Raw genomic sequence first — 11539 nt, forward strand, 5'->3', positions numbered from 1 at the left:
AGCGACTTTCGCGGCGTGTATATCAACGCAAAAAGAGTCCAATGGACGGGCCGTAAGGGGACAAACGGCGCCTTCTCCGTCTTGCGTCCAGTCTATTGCGCTATTTTTGTACTCAAGTCAAGAACTAAACGGGCCTGCATGCTTATATTTAGCTCTGTTATGACGTTATGCCGCGTATCAAACCAAGCGCAAAAAAAATGAAAGTCAAGAACCAGCCATGCTTCTGCGGTTCGTTTCCTACATGTTGAGGTGAGAGACGAATGAAAATTGGCCAGCACACTGTATGAATGGTATACGTCGCGTGTGCAAGAACGAACAGGAGTTATTCTTGGCATCGTTTTCTTTTTTGTCGCGAATTTAAAAAACTAATTTGATTTAGACTAACATTATCGCAAGAATGAGTGCGTTATGCAGTTGTAATTAGTTGCACCGTTTTCAGCATGTGGAAGCATCGCGTGCGGACGTTAATCATGCATGGCCTGAGACCAGTAAACTTCATGGCAGGGCCTTTCCTTCCTGTAGCCTATACTTTGTGTTTTTTCTCTCTCGTCATCCCTACCCCGCCCCCCCCCCCCCCCCTTTACCCGCCGTGGTTGCTCAGTGGCTATGGTGTTAGGCTGCTGAGCACGAGGTCGCGGGATCGAATCCCGGCCACGGCGGCCGCATTTCGATGGGGGCGAAATGCGAAAACACCCGTGTACTTAGATTTAGGTGCACGTTAAAGAACCCCAGGTGGTCGAAATTTCCGGAGTCCTCCACTACGGCGTGCCTCATAATAAGAAAGTGGTTTTGGCACGTAAAACCTCATATTTTTTACCCCGCCCCCATTCTTTTTTTCTCGGTCCGTCCGTGTGCGCTCAATCAAAAAATGAAGATTTATTCTTCATGACGCATTACTATATCTGTATTGATGAAACATGGTTAAATCGGCGCGTGTAAGGAAGGGACAAAGAAAGAATGCACGGAGGACTATCGTCGAACTTCAACTGAGCTTTACTGCACAAAAAAAAAAAAAATACACGAGCCGCAGTTGCTGTCCAGAAACGCTGAAAAAAAAAAGCCCGAGCCACGGTGCGCATTATCAGCGCAATCGCAAAATCGACAAGTGGTAGCCACTATGAGACTAAGAAAGGAATCCAAACGGTTAACACACAACTGGAGAAGAAGGACAGGGCCCAATGTACTAGAAAGGATAAAAATTAAGAAATTTGGTCGGGCTAGTTGGTTGCTGGCTTGATCGGCGCGTGTAAAGATGGTACAAAGAAAATCCTTTTTTTTTTTTCAGGGTTTCTGCACAGAAACTGCTGCCCATGTATTTTTTCCGCAGTAAAGCTCAGTTGAAGCTCGGCAATTGTTCTCCGTGTATATTTTACAGAAGGGTAGAAATCCGGGTCAATTGGTACATACTTGAAGGAAAAAACCAGTCACAAGACACAAAAGACAAGAAGAGAGGTTCACACCACAACGACTGGACCATCGTTGGACTATCGACTGGATTAACGACAGTCGTTGTGGTGTGAACCTCTCTTCTTGTCCTTTGTGTTTTGTGAGTGGTTTTTTCCTTCGTCAGTGTATTTTTTCTTTGTCCCGTCCTTACGCGCGCCGATTTAACCATGTTTCATCAAGCAAGCAACCAACTAGCCCATCTAAGTCTCTTAATTTCTATACCTGTGATCAATGCAATACAGCGTACGGCAGTTGAGTAACGGTCTCTTGACACGTACAGTCGGGAACGAAAGCTTGTGGACTATGCCAACAGAGAAAACGCTTAATTTCGGCCAACTGAACGGGGACAACAAGTAATTGAGGGTGATGCACTGCAATTCTCGAGCGCAGAAATTGAGTTCCCACGTCTCCTTCGGACGTTTCACGCATAGGCCATGGCGAAGTTACTGCCTCTCTCTATGGGCACAGTCCACAAAACTTGCCACTCTACTGTACCTAAAGCATATACGAGACGCACAAAGTCTTGTAGAGTTACCGCCAACTTATTAAAGGGAAAACAATAATCGAGATCATTTTCTCTTGTGCACAATAAAATTATCATACACTAGTAAGTAAAACCTGTACTCATTTTATCTGCTGGAAATAATAACTAACTGGGCGCTACGATCTCGTCTATATAGAATATACTCCACCACGTTACTTCCAATGCTCCTCTTGCTCTCAATCCCGCATGACACAGGGCCTCTTGTGCACATGCATGCTTGCCTCAAGCATAAACCTTCCATGAAAGCTCATCAAAAAAAAATGCAATGGAGGTCTTCAGCACTTTGGATAACGCCTACGGAACCCCTCAAGCTGTCGCAAAAACGCTGCTTAGTCAGCTGCGCAAAGAGCCCGCAGAATACGTAGTAGGTGGCCTGCCGAAGAGGCGTTTGTTCGAGGTTGTGCCATATGTGCACATATTTTTGCCCAAATTAAGGAAAGTTGCAGTGAAGTATGGAATGGAACTTGTGTTTTCAGCACCATGTTAGTTGGCACAACTTTTCAATAGCGTAACGGGGAGTCAAGTGTGGAAATATATTTATGAAAGGCAAGAAATACCGGCCACAAGTAGAAAGTTAGCAAAGTGTTACGAAAAACAACAGAGTAGAATGAAAGCTTCGACAACGACTGAAGAAGCTATTATGATTAGATAAAAGGTATTAATGTGAACATTGTAGTGCGACATGAAAAAACTCCCGATGCAGCTTTCTGTTGCTCAATACGTGCTAAATAAAAGTGTTTTTCCGAGCGTGAAAGAAGCCCGCAAATGCACGCAAAATTGCCGCGCGACTGTCCGCTCGAGGAACTTTGCACGCATTTGCGGTTGCGGGCCTGCAGAACCCTCCCCCGTTCGCCCCGGACGGCCAGGCTTCCAAGTGATCCTCTTGTCTCGTATCCCCAAAAGGCGATTGGCCACACTTTCACTGCTTGAAGTGCTTAGCTTCTTACATAGATGCGTTGTTTTTCTCCCAGGGACCGTGAATGCGAGTCTCCGGCCCCGGCGAAGGCTCGCCCTGGTCGGTTAGTCGTCCCGCTGAATCGTTGCCCATGGAGTGTTTTCTTCAGAACGGAGCCAACACCTTGCCCATGGTGATCTTTCCCACAGATAGTGGTTCCATTTGGTTGACCACATCAGAAATTTTCCAAGAGGAGCTGCGCGGTATAACTGAACGCTTCATTCACATCTCGGAGGTGAGGCGTTTCGGCAAGAATGGCATTCTGTGTAAGTCATATACAGTTCAGTGCCTCAATGATTTGCTTAACTGCACGAGATTCGCCAGCACTGCGGTTCATGATTTTGTGCCTCTACATCTCGCATGCGTGAACGGCATTGTTCGTGGGGTACCCACCAATATCACTCCTGAGGCCTTCTTGAAGATGCTCTCTCCGGCTGGTGTTGTTAGTGTTTGCAGTTGCAATAGGTCAGTGTGTGATAACCGAGTTCTGAGAGCGTTATCGTCTCGTTCGCCGGTTTAACGCGCCCGTCTGAAGTGAAGGCTTGGACGTATTTGTTCCGGGTGGACGCCTTGGCTCCCAAACCAGTGCAGTGCCGAACCTGCTAGAGATTTGGGCATTTGGGCGTGCAGATTTTCTGAGATATGCTGTAATTTTGGCTCCACTCACTCCACATCAGCCTGCGACGTAGATGCACCGAGGTGTCGCTTATGCGATGGCTCTGATAGTGCTACGGATACTAGCTGCCCCACGCAAGCACTATGAAATGCAGGTACTTGAGATCGTGGAGAAGCGTCAGTTTTTTCGCGCGGAAGCAGTAGCGGCAATTAAAGAGCGTCAAGTCGGTTACGCAGCCGCTGCATCCGTCAGTTCACATCTCTAGAAGCCACAGTTTCGGCCGCAGTTGCCGCAGGTATTCACAATGCAATCCGAATAGTTATGGAGCGACTTTTTAACACCTTTGCCGAAGGTATAACCGAGATGATCATTGCCTAATTCAACTGCCTCTTCCAATCGCACTTCGTTGCAGCAGCCTCTAACTAGCAGCAGCCCCTTCAGCTAGTATTTCTTCGCAACATTCAAACGAAACAAACTTTGCCGGTCAGACAGAAGTTGCGTCTGATACTTCCGTGCGTTCTCTACTATCAGTAACTGCGGGACCTAGCCATTCATTTGGACACATGAGGCTTGGGACCACCAGCAGTAGGCGTAAGAGTTCCCCTCTGTTTCCCACTGATTCTCATAAATCTAGGCCTAAAAAAGGGTAAAGCAGTGATCACCACGAGCAGGATGCGTTGCGTTCTGCCGTCGAGTCAACCATTTTAGGATCGCCATAGCCTCAGTAAGGGTTCTTCAATGGAATTGCCGCTCTATATCCTCCGGTTACGTTGACCTTCTTTGTCTAGTACACAAACTAATTCCAGATGTTCTTTTACTTCAAGAATCATGACTTCAAACTTCAAGAATCATGACATCAAACATTTACCATTAATAATTTTCGAACATTTCCTTTAGATGGCCCAGGTAGAGGCGGTGGGCTGCTAGCATGTCTCATCAAAAATGTACCTTAAACTGTCACTTCTGAACATGTGTGTTAGGACTGCGAAATTTTAGGATTAGGTTTTTTTACTGCCTGGTTGTGCTGCGTTTGCAGTGGCTAATGCGCATTTCCCGAACGGAGTCAAGTGCGCTGATCAACTGAACTTGCTGGGATGAAACTCTTCAAATGTAATGCTCCTGGCAGGAGACTTTAATTCTCATCATTCTTCTTGGGGGCTTAAAATAGATGTTTATAGGAAGAGGTTGTGGAATTGAATGCATGACAACAATTTTGAATGTTATAATTAAGGTTGAATTACTTTTCTACTTGGGCGATTCTCTTCTGGATTAGACCTGACTTTCTCTTCTGCTCATGTGTCTATTTCATCTTGGGACACCTTTGACAATGAAACAAATAGCGATCACTCACTCATTACTTTTGAAATTTTTCTTTCACGTCAGGTACCTATTGTATGGGAAAAACGGCTCATTAATTATAAAACTTATAAGTCTGCTATAAATTGCGCTTTATCAGCGCTGACCACTTTTGATGAGCAACGGAGAGCTGACTCTGTGGTATCGCTTTTAAATTCTGCTATTCAGCCCGCTGAGTTTACGGTTTTGTCTGGCAGCTTGCCGTCAATCTCATTTTGATGCAATGAAGCTTGCACACGCAATTATAGGCGAAAAAAAGCAGTGTGGAAAAGTCTCCAACATAATCATTCATCGAAAAATTGGATGGACTAGAAATTCTATGCAGCTGCGTGGCGATAGCTAAACTGTGGCGATAGCTAAATACAAATACGAACAAAAAATGCCTTATATTCAACTTTGTCGAAACCAGAAAGAAGATCGTCACTTTTTAGGTTCTTACGAAACAAAAGATCTGTTGAACAGACCATATGATCCAATTCTGCTGTTTTATCCCCAAAGAAGCGGCAGATTCCCTAAATGAGATCGCGAAAGGGCTTGAAGCAAGCTTTTCTTCGCAGTGTCCCAGACCTAGAAGGTTTAAAAGTTCGACATCTGATTTTGTAAAAGTTTCCATGAGACAATTATGCGATGTCATGTTAAGTACACACAATCGGCTCCTGGATCAAACCGTGTCACAACTGCTATGATTAAATTATTGCTTAACTTTTTCCCAAATGAACTCTTGAATATAGTTAACTGTTTGCTACAATATACATGGATCTCGACCTGTTGGAAAATGGCAAAAATTGTGCTTCTATTTAGAAATAAAGACCTCCGCTATACCTTGGACAACATTCGGCCAATTGCTCTTACATCGAATCAAGTCAAAATTGTAGAAAAAGTAATCCATGTCCGGCTCAATGAATTTACTTCTCCTCAGAGTATTCTGAGCTCGAGACAAAAAGGATTTAGGCATGAATGTTACATATGGTAAGCTCACGTTGATTTAGAACGATGCATTCGTCTCGCAGGACTCTCAGGAGATGTATAAGCATTGGTAACTTTAGATATTGCAAAAGCATAGGACAGTGTCGAACGTAGAATTTTAATTTCTAGATCAGCAAGCTGTGCTGTTCCAGACTATTTATTGGCCTGTATGCAAGAGTTTATTTCGGGTACATCGGGTACATATAAAGACGAGAGGCGCACCACAGGGATCCATTCTTCCCCACTTTTGTTTAATATTTTGTTATCTTGCGTCCCAATTCATCAGGGTGTGCAACTCTATCTCTATTTAGATGACATTGCATTTTTCTTCTCATCACGTTATATCAATACGTTATACCAAATTTTGCAAACATATTTGTCCGAACTCGAGTTCTGCCTGGATGGACTCTCTTTTTCGCTTAACGTCAAGAAATGCTCGTTACTTGCGTTTCCATTGTCAAATCCCGCTTTTGTTTCTCTTCATTACCGAAATGAACCGATAGCGCAAGTTGCAGTTTCGAAGTACTTAGGGATAACTTATGATGGTAAGCTAAACTGGCAGCAACAAATTGAATCAAATGCTAGTAAAGGGGAACGTACAATGGCATTGTTACGCTGGTTCAGTAATAAAACCACAGGGTTGCCTAGCGCTACGTTGCCGATGATTTATAAACTTTACGTTCACCCTATTCTCAAATTTGGATGTGTTCTTTTTTCAGGATGTGCAGCATACAAACTAAGATCTTTAATACTACTGGAAAGGCAAGCGCTACGCGTCTGCCTTGGGCGGCCAAGTTTTGTGGCTAATAATGTACTTTATCTGGAGTCCGGAATTATTTTGCTTGAGTCCAGGTTTAAACAACTTAGTGTCCTGACCTTCCTGAAGCTTTATGATGCATCCCTCTCCCATTTGCAGCCCGTTTTCATCAATTCTCCCGAATCATTTTTCATAACAGTTTGGCTGCGCTACCAACAGCCACAATTTGCTTTTGTTCAGGGGCTGTTATCGAAACTTGAACTTCGTCTATCGGTCCTGATTTCTTCATAATCTAATTCGTTCAAGGTAAAACTGATCTTTGATGATAGTTTTCAAAACACACAAACCTTCTTCCTGCGCTCATACTTGAAGGTCTCCTGCAAGATAACCTTAATCAATTTCCGGCTCGCTTGATAATTTCAGCAGACACATCACAAAATTTAGAGAAGGCCGGTGTTGCCATCTTTTCAAATCAGCTTAACTAGTCTTTCGCTCTCCGTCTCGCCGATTACACTACAATATTTCTTGCTGAATTCCTGGTGATAATCCTGGCCATCCCACAGCGGGGTCCACATATTTCTAATAGGGGTTACAGATGCGCTTTCGATTTGCAGACATATAACTCCTACTGATCGGTCACAACTGTTGAGTACATTTTCGACTAGGCAATTTGTCTGAAGTCCGCTTTGTGTGGGTCACCGGACATAGTGGAATTTTTTTAAATGAATCAGCTGACTTGTTCGCATCGCCATCGCTTAATGGTTGTCTTAAATGTTCTTCCTGATTTTTCTTATATAACTGGAGCTAGATTCAAACGCCTTTTATTTTTCACTTCTAATGAATCATCCATACATGCCGCAGATGATTTTCCATATATAAAATTTCTGTGGTACACGAGCAAATGCCTTTCACACCAATGCGAGGTGACGTTAGCACCTTCCTAAATCTGGTTTATCCATAACTAACCTCTGCTCCTTTTGTAATGAAGCAGAAGCTATTGACCATTTCTTTCTTTCTTGCCATCGCTTCTTCTCCCCCCGCAAAATATTCCTTATATTTAAAACTAGTAAACTAGGTTTAGCCCTTACAACACCAAACATGTCTTTTGGTGCCGGTCACTTAGGCACAAGCCACCGTTCAATGATTAGTGCTGTGCCCAAGTTAATTGAAGCATCCGGAAGTTTACGCTGCTACATTGTGCTGAACCGACCATGGGACATTTTATTTCATTATCATTATTGTTCTTCAACTTTTCAGTTTAGTTTCATGTTTATTTATTTAGTTGATGTATATGTACTCTCAAAATCTGCGTTATCAGTTAATTGCCAAATGATTCTCTAAATGTTCGCATTCAACCCCTTTGGTATGTTCTTGGGTGCACGTTTCAATGTATCCAGTGTGACCGATCCTCCTCGTGGGTACCGAGCCATTTTTTGAGGCAACAAAAACAACAACAATAATAATTTTAGTGAGCCCTTCATGCACGTTAAAAGAGAAGGAAATCAAAGGTGGTATTTGCTTTCTTCCTTTCTTCCTTTCTTTGTTCATTTCCTTCTTTCTTTCTTTCTTCCTTCCTTCCTTCCTTCATTTCTTCCTTTCTTTCTCCCTTTTTTCCTTTCTTTCTTTCTTGGCCTGACCGAACCGGCGAAAAGGGTGATGCGTGAAGCACCTGCGCAAATGCTTCCACGGGGACTCGTTGGTCGTACATTGCTTGCGAGAAAAATAACAAGCAAACGGTGATGGAGCGCCAATACGGAGGAATCCGGTTTAGTGATTGCGTACAAGTATAATGGCTCAAGCCAGCGCAGTCGTTGCTACCGCCGGCGTCGGTCGTATAGTGGTTAGTATAGCTGCTTTCCAAGCACTTGACCCGGGTTAGATTTCCGGCCGACGGAATCATTTGTTTCCTATTTTTTTTTCTTCCTGAATTGTGAAGTATTATGGCCCTCACTGAGCGAAGTTCGTGGAAGCTTTTCCTGTCGTCCCATTTTATTATGCGCCATCATTACTACATCTAAGAGCAATAGTAATTGTAAAACGAACGCAGCCGACTGTTTATTCTGCTCCTAAAAAATGTACTGGAGTTTCACCCGTCAAAATCATTATCTTGTTTTTTTTTTTTTTTGATTGACTCGCTATCCCGCCCTGCTAAAGTGGATGTCCAGCGAAGCTGTTGAAAACCACCTTCTCGACTGCTGAGGGAGGTAGGCAGTGCTTTATTGCGCAATTCCTCCTCCCGCACACTATTCAGCCACAGCAAAACGGGGACGTGCGGACTTCCCCTGTGCTGGAATTTCATGGAAATACGACCAGCGGCAGCACGTCGTCGCTGGTCACACTGCCGTTTCTTTTCCCTTGCCGCTCCTCAGGGGTCCAAACTATGCGTTGCCTATCCATAGCGTTGCTGTAACAACAATGAAATCAGTTGCAGGGTTGTTTATTTTACATATGAAAGACTAGCGACGTCACTCTCTACGTCGCAAGCTGCCGTCGCCGCGACAGCTTCCGCAAAAGTAACCTTTCCAGGGGAACATATGCGGGGAGCGCTACAGCATGCTTCGCTTTGTTAGCATGGCGCGCCTTATCATCAATCATGTGGTTTGGATGCTTGTTTTGCGCTTGTTCTTTATTGAAGCCAATGCTGTGCTGTATGTTGTATGCATGACACAGAAGAATGTATGCACCTTTCGTTTCAATCTCTGAAGGTTTTTTTCCTTTTTTTTTCGTGAGGACCACGCCGCGAAAAATCCTGACCGACTAGGAGCTAACAGCTTCGCTGTAAACTGTACGACGAATCACGAGTGTCAGTATGTCCCATGCGCTACTTTCGTCGGGTTCAGAATTCATTTAGGCGGCGGCCCGGTTTGGTTTGGACAAACGTGTCAGCGCCTGAACAACAGGCTACGACAGCACTTTAGGTGTATGAAATCAGAAGGCTCGAATCTTGCTTTACACTGCAAAAGTTGTGGTTGCTATCTACGTTTGAAAAATACCGGCGTTGTCGGCCGTGAAAAAAAAAAATCTAAATTAGAACGTGAGCTTCTGGAAGCGGCGTTAATAGCAAATGGTGTGTCTGTGCGTTAGCGTGGCTTCAGTGGGACTTTTAAATGAAGAAGTGCGATCCAGGGGTGGGTACAGCTTAGCTGAATCATTCACATGTGTTTAGTTTTTTCATTCCTTCTGCGCGAGTTGTTCTCGGTTTACGGTGTATATATGTTTCCCGATTATCACGTTTCATAAGACTGCGCTAGCGTTGTACGCAATTTTCCTCGTCTGGCCTTTTCTTGCGTCTGTCCTTTTGTTATTTTTTGTTGTGCCGGTTTCAGAGTATCTTGCGCGCATACGCGCATCGTCCTGCTGCGGCGAAAATTATCCACTGGTTATTCAGCGTTGTTAGTAGCGCAGTTGCCTCACTTATCTGGCCTTCCTTTGGTCCCGTCTATTGCCTCTTCACCGTAGTTAAAATTTAAAAAAAGGAATATGAACAGCGACTCTGCATGGAGTGCGTGCGGGAAATCTTCCACTGGGTGGCGTCCCCCTGGCATAGTCCAGCAAAAACGTATTTATGTAGTAAAAAGACGCATCAATAGATGACTCCCAAGCCGTGCTGTCCATAGACGAACGAGGCAGATCTTGCAACCCGTGGGAGAACTGCCCAAGGAAACAGATGAAATAAAGGACCTCAACAGTGGGTGTGCTTTACCGCTCAGTTCACATTTCCCAGCTATCATGGTGACGGTTCGGGATTGTTGGAACTTCATGATACAATGCGGGCAGCGAGAGACACATAAAAAAGGTACAAATCAGCAACTGTGTTTGTCCCATCGTTAAAGGACCACTAGAGGCAAATACTAAATCAAGCTATAGTGATATATTAGTGCTCGAGGATCTCTATGGTTTCAATATTATCGCGAACAGAGCCTTAATAATCGAGAAATTGAGGTAAATGCAGGACATGGTTAACGACTCCCCTGGGACATTCAAGTACTTGCCCGATGACGAAAGCACTCCTCAGTTAAATTATGTCACCAGTACTCAACCACTCGTTGCAAAAAACACCTTAGTATTGTATTATAAGACGAATAAAGTGCTACTTGTCCAGTTCAATTTCATTTTTATAAAGACATGACTCATTGAGATTACCTTTGACCATGACGCGAGTGGTCGAAAGGTTTCGTTTTCTCTTAACTCGGTACCACCCACGCTTTCGCGTTCCAGTAGTTTCGTCATCGCGTAGTGCTGTGCTGGTTTTGCTGGTTCGCGAAACTCGCGCAAACTACAAGTAGCAGAGAATTCAACTTCCATGCGACGTAGCAGGATGCCCGAATGGTCTACGCCACTTGACCAAAAAGCAGCTGCAGCGGCGAATCCACCGCTCTCTGTCTTGGCTCGGTACCGCCGTCTGTCGGGCACCGTTGGTGATGGCGTATGTAACGTTACCCCTCCCCCGGTTAGGTGGCGGGATATTTGAATTCGGAAAAAGGTATTCGTACCCTTCACTTGCGATTTTATCGTAAACTAAGTCTTTTCTTGGCAGTAAACAAGCGTTGCGAGGTTTCTCGAATGGTATTGAAACTGTCCACGTCTACTTAGTATTTGCCTTTAGTGTCCCCTTAGCATGAAAGTAATTTATACCAGATTCCACTGAGTAGAGCGGGACAAGAAAGTGCGCAAACAAGGCAGTAATTAAATTATGGTGTTTTACGCGCCAAAACCACGATCTGATTATGAGGCACGCCGTAGTAGGGGACTCCGGAAATTTTGACTGCCTAGGGTTCTTTAACGTGCACCTAAATGTAAGTACACGGGTGTTTTCGCATTTCGCCCCCATCAAAATGCGGCAGCCTTGGCCGGGATTCTTTCCTGCGACCTCGTGCTTAGCATCCCACCGCCATAGCT

Source organism: Dermacentor andersoni, chromosome 1, assembly GCF_023375885.2.
Source record: "Dermacentor andersoni chromosome 1, qqDerAnde1_hic_scaffold, whole genome shotgun sequence".
Lineage (NCBI taxonomy): Eukaryota > Metazoa > Arthropoda > Arachnida > Ixodida > Ixodidae > Dermacentor > Dermacentor andersoni.